The 14,965-nt window shown below is 50.7% G+C and overlaps 1 protein-coding gene across 1 annotated transcript in view; it reads left to right on the top strand.

Moving 5' to 3' along the window:
* Window positions 1-452: 452 nt before the first annotated feature.
* Window positions 453-14,965, top strand: part of DIP-beta (Dpr-interacting protein beta) — a 73,133-nt gene continuing 58,620 nt past the window's right edge. The window contains exon 1 of the mRNA XM_037224412.1: window positions 453-563. The gene's annotated coding sequence lies outside the window, so the exon portion shown is untranslated. The remainder of the gene's footprint in view (window positions 564-14,965) is intronic.

The raw sequence follows: 14,965 nt of genomic DNA, 5'->3' as shown, positions 1-14,965 counted from the left end.
GAAAGCAGCACCCGTAGTACATATTTGGTTCAGTGCATATTATTGTGATACTGACAAAGGTGCAGAGTGCTTCTAGTCATTTTTTGTCGCGTGAGGACGCCAGCCTGGATGGCAATTTAAGCCAATGTTTTATGCCATTTTGTTCATTGTAGTAACCACCGAACATGATCAATCATGTACGTCGCAAACAGCTCAATAAAAACGCTGGATGGAGGAATTCATCCATTTCAGAAATGTTGAAGCGAATGGCTGAAGGCGAATTTGCCGATCATTCTGCGCAAAACTTGTTACAATTGGTCTCAGCCGGCCTCCTTTGCCAGCGGTGCGGCCCCGCCCACCTCGTGCCGCGCGCGGTCGGCCTGCCCCCTGGCGGGCGCGACGTCAGGCTGGCCACCGGCGGAGGCGCCGCATTCAACGCCGGTGGCCGCGGCGCGCGGAGGGAGAGCCGGGGAGAGGCGTAGGTAGCGGCCGGCATGGACAGAGTGTGGTGCCGACCGACCCGTGACTGACCCCTGCGACCAGCCGCTAACCGAACTGACCCGAGCCGGGCCGGGGCGCGCCAGGTAGGTCGGCTGACTGCGAGGGCGGTCAAGTCGGGTGAACCTCGGGCAAGGTGGCCCGGGCCCAGGCTGGGCTGTGTTGAGACGGACACGTTGGTCCGAAGGCTTCCTGTAAGGCTCCGATCTGCTGCAACAATGATAAGGTAGGCAGTATGTTTTTAATGCAGCAAATGCAGATCCCAACGGAGCCTGGACGCTGTACAGCGTCGGCGGTTTTGAATAATTGTTTCCCGAACGCAATGCCTTTATCGAAACCTATTGGCAGTTGATAATGGATGACAGAATATCATTCTCACTCGAAATGGACGGTCTCCATTCGTCTCTGAGGTCAGGACCAGTTGCTGAGCCTCTTTCTTGAAAAATGCGATGGATTTAAAAAACAAAATAAAGTAACAACCACTCACCAGCCCCTTAGAGATTAACATGAAAACCCGCAATAAATCGCAATGTGACTGATCATCTGCGAAACCGTTTTAATCCAGGGCTATCTGAGCGCTACCTCCCTATGTTGATATCTGGCTGAGTACTGTATGGAGCCTTTTTTATACGTTTAAGCCACAGCGCATTCAATATAAACGTCAATCATGCCTGTGGGAACCAAGGGTAGATTGTACGGGCCTGTGCCCGCACAATTGAATCATTACAAATATTGATGGGCAGGTTAGCGTTATCTGTCAAATGAAGAAGTTTATTAAGCTCGTTGGGAGACGACAGTTTTCGGATTTTTTTCAAAGATCGAAATTGTCACGGTTTGTAGTAATTTGAGCCCGACGTCGAATGCGGAGCATGGCTAGGCATTGAAGAGATGAGCGCTCCCTCGGGCTTTAAAGCTGCACGCATGATGCTCTTTATTTACTGTAGACATTCTCTACAAATAAACTGAGTCACTTGTCACCTACAAGTGAAATTCCGGGGCCATGGCGTTACTGTGTTTCGTGAGGCCGGTATTCGCATAATGATCAAGCACACAACACCACAAGCATTAGTTGTCGGGAACCTTTCACATTCCGAAGTGTTCCGCACCACAATATCCAAGTATCCCAGGTCAGCATAAATATTTTGTCACTTTTTCAGTGATGATCCCCTTGCGGTTATGGGAACGAGCTGGAAAACGGATTTTATCATAAAAGACAAATTCAAATACATTCGGTTCCTCTGCCGTCCTCAGGATCGGCTTCACAATCAAAATACTGCATACTAAATTTATATTTCACCGCACTCAAATTGACAGAAGCCAAACAGAAGCCCGTCAAGCAGAAAATTCCTCATTATGTTGCTTCGGCCGGGTTTGCGGCCGCCCGCCAGAGGAGAGTCGGCCGGCCCGGTGCGGCCCGGACCGGCCGCTCACAATCCGTCGCCGCTCGGCTGTGGTCATGACTCGGGGCAGGTCGTTGCCTCCGGCTGGCCTCCGACTCTGTGGGGGGCAGTCCGCAGGGTGCAGGCGGCGGCAGGGTAAACACCACTGGCGGCTTGCATGGGAGTAAGCTCCAGACGTGTTATGCTTGCGTGTTAGTCTCGATTTCACGCGACAGTTGAGTGGCTTGAAGCAGCGGTTTCCTTGTGTCAGAAGACATTTAGACTTCCTGCTTTCGCTTACTCGTGGTGAACGCCGTCTTTGGGGAAGACATTTGGACAAGGCAAATGGCCTAAATAGATTGCCGTGCTGTTACAACATGGGAATTATTATGTTAAATGGAGTGTTCCACATTTATACGGGGTTTTGAACTGAAATAGCCATCTTCAACACCTTTTGATGCTGTTCACAGTCCTGGCCTTAGGACCCAAGCCCCTCTAGCTTTTGAGCTACACGACCGCAAAAATGAAGAAAGGTATGTTTGGGGAGAGCATTACAAAGCCATCTTGGCAGTCATGACGTCATAATAACGTCATTCAAATCCTATCATTCCACAAACCATGCGGCGATCAAGGCCAAGAAAGATACAACTGTTGAGGGGTTCATACCTGGCATTAGTGAGCGAGATTTCCACATATAACGGCCGGCCATTGACTCTCAATCAGTGTTGTGCAAGGTATGATGACATCATCAAACCATGACGCATTGAGGATCATATTTATTAAACACAGAATTATGCTGTCTAGAGCAGCCTTTTCCCCTGGAGCATCATACCAATAGTTATAAGTGAGCTTGTTTCATTATATCTGATGCTTGCTTCAATATCTTCAAAGGCGAAAGATTTCCTTTAAGTAGTTGGTTTCTTTCTTTGGACTGCATTCTTATACCACCGATCCCGCCAGTAAAGGTACAGTCGCGAATATCTGTCAAACTGGTAAACGAGGCATAAACCCACAAATAAACACGAGCTGCTGCATTCACTGCACCAGCTGAGCTGCTCCACCGTCACACATCCCTTAGATGAAAAAATGATAATAACACTTGAAGCCGAAGCATATCCTGTGAAATAGAGCACTGGCGTGAGCTGCATCAGGATTCGCACCCAAAAATGCAGATCGTTTTGTAACCCATGCTTCAGCGAGCATCCCGCTGTCATTCGCCTTTGTTCAAAGCGTCCCAATCGATGGCGCTCAGCTCGCTTTGATATCAGTGTTGTATTGTGCTGTCCAAAAGGAGGAGCTTTTCATTGGGCCCGAGGAGAAAATGACTAGATGCGTCACAAAAGGCCGGCCAGTCCATTCAAGCTCAGTAAATTTCTCCAACCACAAATCGGCGGATGAACACTCGTTGAATTAGGAATGTTATCATGCGTTATCACAGGAAACAAAGGTTTTTGCAGCTTTGAAAAACGGTTAAATCATATAAGCTACTTAACAAAATAATCCGTTAAGTAGCCAGATGAGCATTGTGCGTTGTACGAGAAGGAACAACGACACATACGCTTCTACCTTATTTAATGTTCGTGACATAAATCGTTCGTCGCCCTCCCGCGTCTTTCACGAAACAGACGCACATGTTTTGGCATTGTATCTTCGGATCGGGTTCCACCGTGAGAGTATTATGCTCTCGGATATTGGGCAGTGACCTGTGGTGCGTGCGGCCTGACCTTGACATTTCACATGCTTCATTGGCAGATTTCTGGGGGCTTCTGTGGGCACCATACTGATACTTCCTACGCGGGAGGACAATCTTAACAAGTTCCTTGTCTCGCTTATTACGACAAAAGCGTTCTTGCAGGCCATGGGCCCCAAACACTCGAGGGCCGCCGTTTATCAGCTCCCGGTTACACGCCTGACATCGACAACTCCGGCATCCACCACGCTAGCTGGTACAAAGCTGCGGCCACCAGGGGCCTCCCTGCACACCGCTGTCATGGAGCGCGTGTCTGGCCGGCCCGCGGCTGCCTCCGGCCCCGAGCGGCGCTCGGTGAAGTGTCAGTGACGGGCGCGGGTGGCGGCGGCGGCGGCTCGGCATGGTGGCGACTGCGCGCTGGTAACCGGACACCAGCCCCGGCGTGCCCGGCACCGCCGCCGCCTCCGCTGCTAAGTGCCCGACACGCGACGACCACTGCACCCGGCGCTGTTCGGTACGAGGACGGTGCAGTGGGAAGCAGCTCACCTTAGCGCGTTACGAAGTGTGTAGCCGAGAGCCTGCACTGGAGTGCGGTCACGTGACTCAGGTCAACTGCAAGGTTCTTTTTCACCTACTCGTATATATCCGTGTTTGTTGAAATCTTCTGAAGGGTCCCGAGCGCGTCACTCACACTGGCTTAGCATCGCTCTGCTGACTGCTTAGCAGGAACGCGCACTCACTGCAGCGATTGGTCCTCGGCCCTTGGGACAGTCCTCAGGCGCCTCTGAGAAACGTGGATCAGTGAACAGCCACACGCTAGGCCAGTGAGATGATCAAACGGGTATTGTCAAGCGAATGCTTGGTTCCCTGTGACGTAATAATGCACTAAATTGGCGGGTTTAGTTACATGCCTTCGCAGAAGAGCACAGGCCGTTTGAGCTGACTGAATCCGACAGCGTTGTAAACTGCAATCCTAATAGGATATCAGTCACTGTGGATTTACCTTGGTAAACCGTTGAACCGCCAGTTCATAAACACGAACATTACGGGCGCGTACTATGAGCATGTAGACGTAGAGAGACGGTGCGATCGCCACCTGAGCGCGCTTAGTTTATGAGCATGTAGACGTAGAGAGACGGTGCGATCGCCACCTGAGCGCGCTTAGTTGGACTGGCTTAGCAGTTGTTCGTCCAGTTACAACAAGACAATTTCTAGTCTAGAGGATGCTATTGGTCTCTGACTGTGTCCGTTGCATTCCCGGCATTAGGCATGGTGCTAGCTCACGTTTGCTTAGCAGGCCTGAAACGGAACATTCCGACTACTTTGCTTCTGATGTGTTTTGCTTAGTTCCAAGAGACACAGAAATGTAAATGCCAGGAGACGTTGCCCTGCAGCGATTTCAATTATCGACGTCAAGATGTTTTGAAAGGACATGCCTTCGGAGTAGCTAATGTAGTATTGACCGGCGATGGTCTTGAGGACCATGCTTTGCCACAATTCCATGTAACCCACCTTGTCTGACTAAAAAACGACGTGCTCATCCTGTCTGTTTTTTTTTTTATTTGAAGCCGTAAGGGAACCTGATGACGACGACGAGGTTGAATGGTAGCTCTCCTGACCACGGACGTTCAGTCAGTGATTGAAAATGTCACACACTCGTCACATCGATAATGATGGGCCCATGCCCCCCCCCCCCCCCCCACACACACACACCTCCCCCTCCCCCTCCTCCATAGAACAACCAATTACGGCGCGGAGGAAATCGGCGGGCGACTTCAATGTCAGGGACCTTGGCAAAAGTTTGAGCGTGCCAGCAATGTAGCGGCCTTCCCGTGACACGTGATGTTGCTCATACACCAGCGGGCCGATACGTGTCCAGGCTCCGGGCTGCGACGCTGGACATCAGATATAACAGTGGACTGATACGTGCCCAGGCTCCGGGCTGCGACGCTGGCCATCAGATATTACAGTGGACTGATACGTGCCCAGGCTCCGGGCTGCGACGCTGGCCATCAGATATTACAGTGGACTGATACGTGCCCAGGCTCCGGGCTGCGATGCTGGACATCAGATACAACAGTGGACCGATACGTGTCCAGGCTCCGCGCTGCGGCGCTGGCCATCAGGTATAACAGTGGACCGATACGTGCCCAGGCTCCGGGCTGCGACGCTGGACATCAGATATAACAGTGGACCGATACGTGCCCAGGCTCCGGGCTGCAGCGCTGGACATCAGATATAACAGTGGACTGATACGTGTCCAGGCTCCGGGCTGCAGCGCTGGCCATCAGATATAACAGTGGACTGATACGTGCCCAGGCTCCGGGCTGCGACGCTGGACATCAGATATTCCAGTGGACCGGTACGTGTCCAGGCTCCGCGCTGCGGCGCTGGCCATCAGGTATAACAGTGGACCGATACGTGCCCAGGCTCCGAGCTGCGACGCTGGCCATCAGATATAACAGTGGACTGATACGTGCCCAGGCTCAGGGCTGCAGCGCTGGCCATCAGATATAACAGTGGACCTATGCGTGCCCAGGCTCCGGGCTGCAGCGCTGGACATCAGATATAACAGTGGGTGTCTGACGTCACCGGCTCGGCTGGACTTTGGTGGGCTCGGACTAGTGCTGTCACTTTTGAGCCTGCAGGCCTCCAAGGCGCGGGCTTGCGAAGCCTGCACGGCTTTTATCGGGTATTGCAGACCACATGGCAGGCAGTGGTGGGTATTTTACTGCTAAAATTATCCTACTCGTGTTTTTAATTCCGAAATTTATACATAATTCACAAAGGCCTGTCAGAACTAATTAATTCCAATGGAAAGGAAGTATTTATTTGCGCAAAAAGGATGAAATACGGGAGTAACATTTCAATACAAAGTTTCCTACCTAAACAATGCATACCATTTCGTGAACGTATGAGGTATAACACTGTAGCTTTAAGAGTAGACAACCATGACGTAATGGCTGTCAAACCTACAGTTGGTATAATCGCTGAACTTTACATTCTGAGCAGATGCAATATCAACACAACAGCGTGAACCATTCTGAATTAATCCCACACTAGTGGCAGAATCTGTCACGAAAGTCCCTTCCCGCTCAGGAAGTGGGTTCCAGCTCCAGTCCCCAATTACTTAATAAGCTTAGCCATTTATCCCCGCTCAGCCTACCCAGGCATATCACCATTTGGCAAAACTTCATCCTGGATTTTGCACACCATTTGTGAAGTAAATCACACGTCACAATGAACACAGGTCACATGTAAACACTCAATGGCTTGCAGGCACAGCTGAATGAGGCAACTGCACAGGACATGCTCAGGCAGCAAGCACTACTCAATGCCTGGATTTAATTGGAAACATGATCTTGCATCGCAATCTAGGTAGAGGTCTGTAAAATCGATAACAGCAAACCAATGCAATCTCTGCAGCTCCAACCTTATCTACAAAATAGGTAACTTTATTAAGCAATGCTAGCAATTCTTTCTGCTATACGCATGCACTTAGTTGGTATTTCAAGAGGAAAACCGCAGAAAAACACGGTTTCCTAACCATACCAGCGTTTCCAGCAAAGTTTCAAATCAAGCGCATCGAAGGACGAAATCGGCGTGAAAGATTGTCAGCTGTTCAAGGAGCTCGGACGCCCAAGATAGCGTTTACTTGCGTGGCGCATGGACGAGCTCGTATTTGTTAGGCACGTAAGAATGAGGCATTAGCTGTTCTAGGGCAATGGGATTGGGGTTATTTTGGCCCACACATCTGTTACCAAATACTGCGTCTACCTTTTTACACATGTCATGTGGCATGCACGACGATGACAAGGCTAGTGAGCATAAGCCATTTGATGTACATTCATATTGAAGACATTTGGAACAAAAATGCAGAATTACAAGAACAATTTTGTAACTAAGCTGCACGCTTCGCAACTTGACGTAGGCAATCAAATCGCCCATCATTCAGGTATCCCCTGCTGTCTGTGGAGCTGGAAATAATGTTGCTGTGGTGCATGATGGGCTGGCCATGAACACTGTTCTGGATCATCTTTCCATTACATGAATTAATGTATGACACCATCCATGTTGCATTGTTTATGCAGGTCTTTCTTTGCGAAGTTGACATCTAGGCTAGTTTAAAGTACCTACTAACTCTGGGCTTTGGATGTTAGTTTTGTGCAAAAGGCATACCTACATTCATGCCTAGTTACTGTAATGTAGTCATCTGTAGGCTGTAGTCATAGATGCACCCAGGTAAATATAAGGTCCGTCTGGAGTTTTGTATTTTTGTACTGGCTGAAATTGTTTGATTTATTGCCTTTCAAGGTACAGATTGTTGCTTTTGAAAAGCCTTCTTAAGGACCAAGAGGGTTTTGTCTAGGACAAAGATGACTTATACCTAGAACCAACAGGATAACGTTACAATAACGATAACAAAAGGATAACAACGGCAATTGCATGTTTTATTTCTTCAGCAGTCTCTCCAAACCGACTCACAGTTTCAAGTTATGAAATGAATGTAGGTTATTCAACAGCTTTACTCAATGTCAGTTTATAAAAAAAAAACATATGCATGAATGAATATTTGTAGATTTGGAGATTCTTGTGCTGACGATTATAGGATGATCGGGCTGAGTATGTGTGCCAGGAATTAATATAAGGTCTATTGATATAAGCCATGACAAAAACTTAAAAGAAGGGATAAACATTTTCTAGGCATTTTACAGCTTCATGTTTTGGCGCCAATAATGCTTTGAAGTCACGTAGGTGTACCTGGAATACGAGATAAGGTTGATGCGCCCGTGCGGGCTTTGGGGGGGGGGGGATATCTGCAAGGCGGATGTGGGCCTTCAACCTTGGGTTTTGGGCGGGTGCAGGCATTCAAAATATAAAAGTGGCGGCTTAAGCCCGGACGGGGATTACCTTTTTCAAGATGCGATATGAGCAGGATGCGCTTAAAGTGCCAAATACCAACGGGGGTAACTTCAGTTCTAATGATAAACTGAACATGTCAGTTGGGTATGCGTTTTTAATGATGCAGGCGCAAACCAGCAAACTCTTGTGTTCCGCGGATTTTTCTAGTTTAAAGGGACTGGGCCCAATGGAATGTGAGTTTCGATTACCTACGTCAAACGCTGCCACATCCCCTAATGCATGTGGTATCGTTATCTTGGTAAATCGTTCATGTTTTGCGTTGCAATATTATATATATATATATATATATATATATATATATGCATATAGTTTCCGATTTACGTGAACGCTGTTCGGGTTCCGTCTACCACTCCAGTGGTTCCTGCATCATGTAGCCTGTGATGTCATATTGTTACAGGGCTGCGAGACGAAGAATTAGTGCGAAAAGGTAGCATTGTCGTTTTCCCGTAGTTACTGGAGTAGTAAGCTGTGTTTTTAATCACAGTTTTTGTTCAGCGCAAGTTAGAAAAAAGGCTTAAGAATCTTATTTGGTAAGCTCAAGCGCTCTCAACCATACGGATTGCTGCATATAGGCAGGCAGAGGCCTCTGGCGGAGAAGCCGTAACGCGTCTGTCACACTACGGATATAACGGAAGTTTTTTTTTGTTGACGCATAGCTTTTGACGCGTAATATGGTGCTTACTCGCTCAGCTGTGCAGCTGTGCCCACCAGTCAGAAGCGCCGCCCCGCTGGTCCCGCTGCTCTCCGGCCTGTGCCGGTCAGAAGCGCCGCCCCGCTGGTCCTGCTGCTCTCCGGCCTGTGCCGGTCAAAAACATCGCTCCGCTGGTCCCGCTGCTCTCCGGCCTGTACTGGTCAGAAGTGCCGCCCCGCTGGTCCCGCTGCGCTCCGGCCTGTGCTGGTCAGAAGCGCCGCTCCGGTGGTCCCGCTGCTCTCCGGCCTGTACTGGTCAGAAGTGCCGCCCCGCTGGTCCCGCTGCTCTTCGGCCTGTGCTGGTCAAAAACATCGCTCCGCTGGTCCCGCTGTGCTCCGGCCTGTGCTGGTCAGGAGCGCCGCTCCGGTGGTCCCGCTGCTCTCCGGCCTGTGCTGGTCAGAAGCGCCGCCCCGCTGGTCCCGCTGCTCTCCGGCCTGTGCTGGTCAGAAGCGCCGCTCCGGTGGTCCCGCTGCTCTCCGGCCTGTGCTGGTCAGAAGCGCCGCCCCGCTGGTCCCGCTGCTCTCCGGCCTGTGCCGGTCAGAAGCGCCGCCCCGCTGGTCCTGCTGCTCTCCGGCCTGTGCCGGTCAAAAACATCGCTCCGCTGGTCCCGCTGCTCTCCGGCCTGTACTGGTCAGAAGTGCCGCCCCGCTGGTCCCGCTGCTCTTCGGCCTGTGCTGGTCAGAAGCGCCGCTCCGGTGGTCCCGCTGCTCTCCGGCCTGTGCTGGTCAGAAGTGCCGCTCCGGTGGTCCCGCTGCTCTCCGGCCTGTGCTAGTCAGAAGCGCCGCCCCGCTGGTACCGCTGCTCTCCGGCCTGCGCCGGTCAAAAACATCGCTCAGCTGGTCCCGCTGCTCTCTGGCCTGTGCCAGTCAGAAACATCGCTCAGCTGGTCCCGCTGCTCTCCGGCCTGTGCCGGTCAGAAGCGCCGCTCCGGTGGTCCCGCTGCTCTCCGGCCTGTGCTGGTCAGAAGCGCCGCTCCGGTGGTCCCGCTGCAGCGCGGCCTGTGCCGATCAGAAGCGCCGCTCCGCTGGTTTCGCTGCAGCCCCCCCCCCCCCCTGCGCGGTCGCCCGTCGGCCGCCGGCCTCCGAAGTCTGCGATGGGCCGCACTGGTGGACAGGTCATCAGCCGTGCCATCGATATCAAGCCGCGCCGATGGCCGTCTCCAGCCCAGAATGCCCGCACCGCTCAACAAACCCCGAGAAACATCCGGCGCTGGGCGGAATTAATTCATTGGCTGTCATGGCAGGCCGTGTTTTACGGCGCGCCGCCCGCGCCGGCCCGCCGCGCCGCCGCCGGGGCGGTCGGCAATGTTCAGGCCCGATCTGCAGCCCGGCAGAGGCGTGTGTGATGTACTCCCCCAGCCTTCAGTCGGCCCGGGCTCGACGGAGGCGCGTCTGCAGCCGCACGCTTGCACGGCCGGCCGGCTGCATAGCCGTGGTTAAGATGTAGGTATGAATTTGTGGGGCCATATTTGTCAACGTGACTGCCGGGCCATCGCGATTGTTCGTCCAGAAGACAGAGCTATTGCCGGGCTGGAAAGGAGCTGGAAACTGTTGCAGTTTAAGATCAAAGCTTAAAATGATATATACTGGTATGTGATGAGGGCACTCTGATGCCAAGCGACATGGAGGTCATCAGGTTTGTCGTTGCTCGGTGTCTTATTTCAAAACTACAAAAGAAATATCACCGCCAATCAGCAGGATACTATAGCGCGCGCTGCAATTTTACCACAATGGTGTACCATTGCTTTTGGTTTACACTTCCTTCAAGCACCGTTCTTATCCCCTCTTCAACCTTCTTATTTCCATTGTTTCATGAAATGTCTTATAAGGTAGGCAATAACTTAAGTGATCACTGCTCAGGCGTACACTGTGTTTTGCGAAACAATCTATTTGTGTTAAAAGCCACATGCCCGTCGGTGCCAACGATACAATACCCCTCACCCTAAGTCAAGGGGCTCTTTTGCAGCTACATGATCTCATTTCGCGCAGTTCCCAAGACGTCTTGACGTAGTTTTTTTTCTTGTCTTGGCGTCTTGGTGTGCTTGGTCTGTCCACGTCTTGGTGTAGATGGTCATTGGCGTTGGCCGTTTTATTGCACCACCTCTTTTTCCGTTTTTTTCGGATGCATCACCCAAACCTTTCCTGCCAAAAATCAACCTTGAGCAAGCTCATTTCAACGCATATTACATCGGACCTTAAAATGTTCAGGTTCAACCTTGTGATATGTAATACCGCGGGGCTATCGTTCAGTTACAGCACCTTGTAAATCATCTTTAAGCCTGGTTGCACATCCGGCAACATAGCAATCGGTTACAGCTTATGTACCGTGAAATTTAGAAATATCCAGAAATTTGCATATCGATTTTGTTTTTACGACGACAGATAACATACATTTGTAGCAAACTGACTTTTGAACTATGGCTTTTACGTGATTTGTTCAGCTTTTTAAAATAAAGTATTGCTGGCACAGCTGCAAGGCAGATGTATGATGGAAGTAAACTGGTTCGTGGCTTCATTGCGTCTTATTTAATAAACTGGCCTTGTAGTCAGTAGACCTGATTACGATTGCGCACATTGAAACCCGCTAGAGTGTCCATTCGTAGGCTAACTCTGCCCAGCGACTACGACTGAGAATAGCGAATGAAGCGCGTCTGATGTAGCCCATCAATCAGAATACAGCACTCCGTCATTAGACGTCGCTGATCCAATACGTTAATTGCGTTTCAGCGTAGGCCTGACAAAGTCAAATAAGAGGCCGAACTGTCCAAGTTGAGAGGCATCTCATCCCTGCACGTGCGCGCCCCCATTCATTGCTGAAGAGCTTTTCCATTTCTAATTTGCTGATCAGAATAATCGTAACATTCTAATTAGGCTTTCGGCATTATCCCCGTCACAGACACATGAATATGCTCAAACATCAGCATCCTTTGCATTTCCGAGCATCATCTTTGCAAAACCTTTGCTGACGAAAGCACCACGAGTTCTGATCCAGGCCGCTGCAACGTCACTTCCGCGCTGCGCCACTGCGCTCACGCAATCAGGAAAAATCGGAGAGCCATTGCGATGGCCTCTGTTGCAGTTTGCCCTGCCGTTTGCCGCAGGAATTTCCGGCACTGGACGGACGCCTCGATTTAACTACGCAGCCGACGTTTGCGGAAACTTAGGTCCCACAATCGGGCGCTTTTATTGGCCAATGTAGCCGCTACGGACGGCCTGGAGTGCTATTAGAAATTAACATAGTCGGTCGAGAGAAGGGCGAGGCGTCCCGGCGGCATTTTTCAGCAGCGGCCGGCCGCGTGCTGGGAGAGGTCGGGGCGAGGTGACGACCGGAGCCTTACCGCCACGCGCGGCCTCGGCCAGAGGGACCTAAGGGGTGTCGTGGCGGTCACGGAGGAGAGGAACGGGCAGAAAGGAAAGGGAGGAGCCTTACCGCCACGCGGGGCCTCGGCCAGAGGGACCTAAGGGGTGTCATGGCGGTCACGGAGGAGAGGAACGGGGAGAAAGGAAAGAGAGGAGCCCTACCCTCGGGACCAGGTGGAGACCAGCGAATACGGCGAGGAATGCGGATGCGCAAAATAGTTTGGATCCTGGCAATACATCGGGTCCACCTGAGCTGGCGCGCGAGCTAGATGCATGAAAATGACCCGACAATGCGTTGTGATGCATTGAGATGGCAAGCCAAGAAGACCCAGCCTTGGCCGGGGCCTAACCACCATTATGAGCTCGTTATCCAACCTCTACTTCACAATCTTTTGCCAGGCCTCGGCGAGATAAATGGTCTCCCCACATTGGTGAAATCCTGGGACACCCCTTGGCTTGTGATGAGAATATTTGCCAAAAACCTGTACTTGTTCCCTGTATTCTTTTTATTTTGCTGCAATAAAATAAAGGCTGCTAAGCTGGAGTTAGTAGACCATTGTTACTTTTTTGTGGGTTTGCAGTGAGCGTGAGACTCGTTCATAAATAGCATGCATGTTTATAATATATATATATGTGTGTGTGTGTGTATGTGTTTGTGTGTGCACAGTTTAACAGAAGTGTTTTTTGTTCCAAGTGCAGAATGCCATAAACAAGCGGCATGCTTCAGGTTGGCTTTTCAGTTTTCAGCATCCCACCACAGTCTTTTTAGAATACTGACTTATGACTGATGATCTTTTATTTCAGCGATATAAAATGATTTAGTTAAAATGATTACACTTACATGTTTTATGAAATATGCGTTTCCTCAAAGGATTTGTGCGCTTTTTGAACTGCTCACACCGGCGGACTGTGCTGAAGAGCAATCATGTCATAGGCCATATCGGCGACCAGAGAATGCCATGGCGCGCAACTACACCAAGGGCAGATTAGTGCAAGTCCTACGTATAACATTCCATCTAAGCAGCCAGCTTAATAAATGCAGTAAACGTTTCCGATGAAAATCATTTTGATTTGTACTTTATTTTTGATTATACCTCTTCAGCAGGCATACATTTCTGTGACAGTGCCTCAGGCAGTAAAGCTTCCTCGCCCTGGACAAGAGCTCAGCCAAGTGTACCTATATTGCTGCCGTGCCTTATGCTCGATCATATCCACAAAAACAGACTACGGTAAATATTTTATAAATGCAGCTTGCATGCGTGGCTCGCCACCGCATCCAAAACATTCAACATAAGACTCATCTTCATCTATTTATCCTAGCAGTTGCGGTTTTTAGTTTCCTCAGAATGCTCTGGGACGTTTTAAACATTCTCACAGTGCTGCAGGAACGTAAGTTATCTCCGCTGCATTACAGAGAGGAATAACCGACGCATTTTTAATCAGCGCAACATGACGATATCATGAGAACCAAAGCTAATTATCAATTCGATCTTTGATTCACAGTTTTCCCACCGTCACTGTTCAAACATTTCCCTCCCCGGCAACAGCGCGTCAAGTGACTGCTAAGTCATGCACGTACCTTTAATGCAACTTCCGTCGCTCCCTTCCTCCCCCCGCCCCCTCCTCTCATCCCCCGCCACGCATCGACGCCAATTAACTTTTGTCGAGCGATCGTGCCTAGTTAGCGCATCATCCCTCTCGGGCCGGAGCCGGCACGCATAATCGGCCAAGTTGGCGCGCCGGTTGCGCGAGTTCGGCGCGCGGGCGGGGCTGTTTGGAGCTGTTTCGCCTCGCGTGGGTCGTGATGGTGCGCCGTGATTACAACATGGATCACGCTAATCAAATCAATGCGTTGTCTCAATTTTCCAAATGCCCTCGTGTTGGTTCATTGGTGTGGTCGGGCCGAATTAACGCTGCTGCAGCAACAATGGCTGGTTTAAATTCGATCTCCGTAACGGTCCAGTGGCGGGTCTCATTTGTTTCCGAGCCTGGAAGGAAGGCGGCCGGCCACTGGCGGCCGAGGTGGTCAGCGAAATTCTCCGCCCGTCTCATTTGTCCTAGATTCCATTGTCTTGCTTCCATTAGTGAAAGCGAACTGCCTGGAAAATATTATACGATAATCGATGCGCTTGGCCGCAGGTTTCTATGTTTGAACGGACATCCGCAGGAACGCCGCCGGTTCCGCAGAGCTGATCTGCTCATCATTTTGGCCGGTCGAACATCTGGCGTCGGCATGTCTTACTCGTGCTTTGTGCAGTGCATGATGACATTCTCCACAAGATCTGAATAGGTTATGGTGCGACATTGCCGGCAGACATCGATTTGTTGCACTGTGTGGCATTGATTGGTACCGGGACAACGAGACCTGATTGTACTCGGTAGGCCCGCGCTGATTGGTTTTGTTATCTGATCAGGAGCATCGAATTAGATTCTCCCCTCCCCAAAC

Source organism: Pollicipes pollicipes, unplaced genomic scaffold, assembly GCF_011947565.3.
Source record: "Pollicipes pollicipes isolate AB1234 unplaced genomic scaffold, Ppol_2.1 Scaffold_4881;HRSCAF=5763_pilon_pilon_pilon, whole genome shotgun sequence".
NCBI classification, from domain to species: domain Eukaryota; kingdom Metazoa; phylum Arthropoda; class Thecostraca; order Pollicipedomorpha; family Pollicipedidae; genus Pollicipes; species Pollicipes pollicipes.
The sequence above is the reverse complement of the archived record's forward strand: the minus strand, read 5'-3'. Positions and strand labels throughout refer to the sequence as shown.